The sequence below is a fragment of the Miniopterus natalensis genome, chromosome 1 (genome assembly GCF_054644295.1).
Source record: "Miniopterus natalensis isolate mMinNat1 chromosome 1, mMinNat1.hap1, whole genome shotgun sequence".
Lineage (NCBI taxonomy): Eukaryota > Metazoa > Chordata > Mammalia > Chiroptera > Miniopteridae > Miniopterus > Miniopterus natalensis.
The window spans coordinates 55547548-55553233 of NC_142081.1; positions in this window are offsets into that span (position 1 = coordinate 55547548).

The following is a 5686-nucleotide window of genomic DNA, read 5'->3' on the forward strand; positions in this document are numbered from 1 at the left end:
AAATTCCACAGACTGCGTAGCTTATAAACAACAGAAATGTATTTCTCACAGTTCTAGAAGCTAGGAGTCCACGATTAGGATGCCCGCATGTTCAGGTCCGGTGAGAGCCCTCTTTCAGGTTGCAGACTGTTGACTTCACAGTGTAACCTTACAATGTGGAGAGCAGAGAGGGGGAAGCAAGCTCTCTGGTGACCCTTGTAAATCACTAATCCCACTCGTAAGGGCTTCACCTTAATGACCTCATCAAATTCTAAATTCCTCCAGAAGGTCCCGCCTCTTAATGTAACACTGGGGGAGAGGATTTCAACATATGGATTTTGGAAGGACACAGACATTCAGTTTATAACCAATATCATTTCTCTAGGAAAGCACAGCTACTCACTAGTCTGATATCTACAGTTTTTGTTTTGTTCTTGACACTGAGATAAAATGTTTAGTTGTAGCCAAATACCCTGTCCTGCCTTGTCCATGATTACATCGCTGGCCAAATGCAAAATCATCAGGTCATTAAAGGCTGTCCTTATGGCCCTGTCCTTTCCTCAGATGCTTTACCCTTGCTCGTGCTTGAGCATATTCTACTGCAGAAGGCAGAAGCAAAGCACATCTGATAAGCAACCGTGTGCAAAGGCAAAGCTTCAGACCCCAGTGGCTGGGCGGCAGGGCTCTCTGCCAGCGCAGCGGACTCGGAGCATGCAGCAAGCGCCGCTGTATCTGCTGTCAGTGGCTTACTAGGATAGCTGTATTTTAAGTGCAGGGTGGGGATGAACTCCAGTGACTCTCATGTCTTTGACAATCACTGCAAATCAAGGCATCGTAACCTGACAGCAAGAATTAGCCTGTGGGATGTTAGTTCCGCACCATGCTTTCTGCTCTGCCTTTCCTTAAGAAGCTCACAGAGCATTTTCCACATGGCATCCCTCTGTGTGACTTCCTTTCCTGCTGTATCTATAACTGGTTGACACAGCTCATGCCTTTCAATTTGCAGTTGCTCCTTGCTTTACAATAAAGATTGTTGCTTTCTGCTTGGTTAGGCTCCTGATCTGGTGTTATCCCTACAGGCTTTGGGCATCCCTTTGTTAGAGCCCACGTTTCTTAGATCATTCCTAGTTATTCCTGCTCCAAATTCACAGCCATGTGGGTGCTAAAGCCATTCATATGAGACAGGCTGCTTCTTTATTAGCAGTAGGAAACCACGCTGGAGGGACGGGGTCCGTTGCTGTGAGTCAGTAACCATTCTCTCCCTATAGCGCCCACCCATGCCGCCTCCTAGGGCCTCAGAAACCAGTGCCACAGCCGGACCATACACCTGCCTTTGGGGGAGCAGGACTGTATCCTACGCAGACACAAACTCAGTTGAGTGTTTCCCAGACAGATTTCTCCTAATATTCCGACATAAATATAAATTCTTGCTGGGATTTCTGTGGTGATTACAAATAAATATGCTATCAGTGCCATGGCAGGTGCCTCTCAAATTTTCTCACTTTCTGTCTTTCCTTGGTTCTCATTTCCTATATTTGCTGAGGCTGGCGTAATAGGTCATTTCGGTCAAGACACTCTCTGGCATCCTTCCAGGGGTACAATTTGTTCCTCAATAGCATGGTTCTTCCCCCAAACAACCCTAATCGTGTGACAGGAAAACCTAGCACTGGGAAGAGAGGACAGGACCATAGGCGTCTGCGTCATTGCTCTCACTTGTGAAACCTGCGTTCCTGGAGGCAGCAAGGGGTTAGATTTACTTCCCCACTGAATTTCTTACAGGTGAAATATTTTAATGGAAGTGAGATGACACACAAGGCTGGGACAAAAATAGCATATTTCAATAGAAGTTGCTTCAACTTCATGATCCCCAACAGGGGCACGAAGCAGCAGTGACTGCCCACACTAAGTAGGATCTTTCCAGGCGTGAAAAGCTCTGTTCTTGCTACACCAGTGGCTTTTACACTTGAGCCCTACATCTGTATCGAGAGCAGTTACACTAAATTTACTCACTACAATTTAAAGGAATTTTTTTAAGCATCTGGGTTCTTGCAGTTCTTCAAACGAACTTGAAGGCAGGGAGGCTCCATCTGCAGCCGAGGTGTAAAAGCAGATTCGGTGCCCAGGGGTTTCTGAATACACCTCTGTCTAGTTGTTCAGCATCCCAGAATGTCTGTTTCCCCCAAGAGAAATAAATCCTGCCCATATCTAAATGGCGACCATGTTGTCTTGTGGTGTATCGCCTCTGTGCCCTCTGAGTTCTCAGAGAATCATACGTTCAGTCCTTCACTTATTTTTACAGAACTGAAGAAAAGGAATATACGGGTAGTCGCTGCGCAATCCTCTCAGTGATGCTGGTGCTAAGGAACTCACTAAAATATGATACTTAGAAGCGGCACGTGGAGTGGGTGCATGACTCCACAGGAGGAAAGCGCAAAGTAGGCAGACGGGGAATCCGGCGGAGAAAGGGCCCCTGGGACGCTGGGCCCACAGGGAAGGCGGCCTGTCCTGCTACCGTCTCCACAAGGCCTCTCGCTTCCTTATTCCTTCCCCCTTTCTCCTCCTTGCACCTGCACATTAAAGAGACTATTGGAGCAACACTTACTATTAAATCTCTACACAAACTTAATAGCCCTTTTCAAGTTTCTTTTTAAGTAAACTTCCAAAAATGATCCTCCACTCCCATGAGAGGTGTAGTGGGATCCAGTGGGGGTGGCTGCTCCGGAGCCGTTACCCCATTTTCCTCGAGAGAAGCACCCTCCTCAGTTCAAAGAAGCCTCGTGCAGTGGCCCCCGAGTGAATCCTTGTGTCGTCGGTCCTCGCCCCTCTTTCAGTGAGGGGTGGCCGCGGGGTCCAGTGCTAGCCGGCGACGAGTCCGCTGAGGTGGAGGTGAGGCGATGCTCAGGAAAGCTTTTGCTCACGCTTTCCCAACTAAAGGGGACAAGAGTCCCGGCATAACCTTTTCCCTTTCCCCTTCTTTCTGCTTGGATGCAGATATGAAACTAATACTACCACAGCCATCTTGTGGTCGTGATGGGAAAACATTAAGAGGTGGCCAGATTAATCACAGGGAGCCCAGCGCTGGTGTCATTAGCCACAGGAAAAAAAAAATGCAGTCAGCTGCATCCCTTGAGACATTATGCATGTAGAAACAGCCTTCGTTAGTTAATGTTAGGAGCCAACTGGCTCCTAAATGATACACGATGCCTTCTGTTTAAAGGATCAAACAGTTAGGAGACCAGTCCAGGTATATATCATTCAATAATATATACCCATTAGTGGACACCCAGCCTGGATAGGGTTAAACTTGATCAGAACCTGGCAAAGTCAAGGCCCTCTCAATAAAGTTAGAATTTAAATAAATAAAAGGAAAGGATGATTGGATTACCTGTTTAGATTTCTCTACCTAATAAATGACTTGATTTAGGATGGGCTCTTCAGGGCAATTATTGCCTAAGTAAGCACTTAAATATTCTGTTATTTTGGAATTCGCCCATGAAGTTCCCACAGTTTTCAAGTATTTGGGAGGAGAGATAATGGGCACTGTACCCAGTTTAATATTCCAGAGATATGGGACCTCCTGCCTTTTGATTTACTCAATATGGGAGAAGAGAAAGGGTTGCTCCTGGGGAGTTTACTTCTCTGTTTCCTCTGTGTCTCTCCCAGACTAGAGGGTTCATCTCTCACCATAACCTCCAAGAATGATCAGTTCTGACCTTTCATAGTCATTTGCAAAAAATCATCAGTTAGAAATGAAAGGAAACATTCCCTGTCTCTTACCTTTTGCTCAAGAACTGGATGGGGACAGGGGTGAGAACAAGAATAAGAAAACACTGAGCACAGAAGATAAACTAGACGCCTCAGGAGGCTGGGAAAGTCAGGGAGGACCCCCATGCAGCAGGAAGTAGGAAGAGGAAATGTTGTGAGGAGGAAGGAGGTGAGGAGTTACAGTGTCTTCTGCATTTTGGAGAAGGAGAGTTTTAGAGTTTTATGGAGATAAAGAATTGAAGAGATGACAAGGGGTATTAAGAAAATTTTCTGTGAATTACTTGGAGAATATCCTAGTCTTGAGGATTCCAAGAAAATATTTTAGTTATTTCTATATTCATTTTGGAAGCTAAATTATGTTTTCCTTAATACAAAAAACCTTTTTTCTGAAACTGGATTATATGGGCTTATAGTGATCCATCCACATTTCAAAATCAAGTATATAGATATGTGATGTGGTAATTAATGTCCCAGGTCAATGATTAAGTATTTATAAGGAATTCTCTAAACTCATGGAGAAATGCAGAAACTATTAATAGAAATATCAACAAGAACTAGAATCTTAGAATGTCCCAGATGAAGGGATGATATAGGTTAACATGTGCATTGTACCTATAAAGAAGCTGAGGTCAAAACAGGTTAATAGACTTGTCTAAGGTTATTTCCAAGCTTTGCCCCAGTTCTATGCCATGGCCCCCTTGATCTCCTGTTTGCAATAACCTCGGATTGGTCAGCAATTTAGGACTCAGGCCTACATTTTATACACTTTAGACCAATGGGAGCCACAAGAAACCATGAGTGACATTTACCTCAGAAGAACAGAAAAAGTAAATTACAGGGAAAACACAGTTGAACATAGTTAATGACACCTGCCAACAGGAAAGGGAACATGCACTCATCTGCCCTGATGCCAGGAAATGAAACTAAAAGGAAAGACAAAAGTGTTCTCCAGGTGCTGTCATCCAACCTGATTCTCCAGGGAACAAAAACACTGGCTGTGCTACTCTGCACATGCAACAGTGGAGCAAGTGTGCAAAGTGGGCCTCCGTGTCTAGACCTTACAGACCCTCAGCCTTGTGCCCTGTATAAACCTCTAGATGCAATACAATGTCAGGATGGACTAATAGTAAAATATGGCACTTGCCTGATGAAAAAGATATTGGCAAATGAGAAGGGGACCCTAGCTCCCTTCAGTCTGGACATAGAGCACCAAGCTCTATGTGCTTCAACCATAAAATAAAGGGCAAATCCAGGAGAACTGAAGGTGCACAAGCACTAAGACCACATTCCCGTGATACCAGGCAAAGTGAATAGGACAGCCACGCACTCATAATGATCATGTTATGAAACCAGGAACATTAGAAAAAGGTAAGATTTCCCTAGCACTCATGACATTGTGGGAGCAGAGGCACGCCTTTCATTGAATGAGGGAAGAGATATTTCTATTTGCAATAACATGCAAGGGATTTCTATCAGAGCTCAGGAGCACTCCTTTATAGGGCCTTTCACCTCAAAACTTTTGATCTGCAAAGAGATTTCTGCAGAGATCTAGGTTTATTGTTTTCCATTTATCCAATATTTACTGATCAGCGCCTTTTTGTTGGGTACTGTGTTTGATGCTAAAATTTTTCAATTATTGTTTAGATGATTTCCTGTTTACACAACTGCATTTCGATTAGTAAATTTAGACTTTTCTTCTCTGCAATAAGGTGAATCAGAAAACCTGAAAGCCTTCCAAGAACAAAGCATCTAAAAATACAAGCTAACAGCTATTAAAATTCTTAGCTGAGCTCACAAAAACAAAAAGAAAACAGGGGACTGGAAACCAGAGCATTCAACCAATGAGTAATCCTGGGATCACCCTATCAAGATTTACTGTCACGATATGATAATGATTATTAGTGATTATCAATATCCATGTGTTCTATATTTCCCAGCCTCC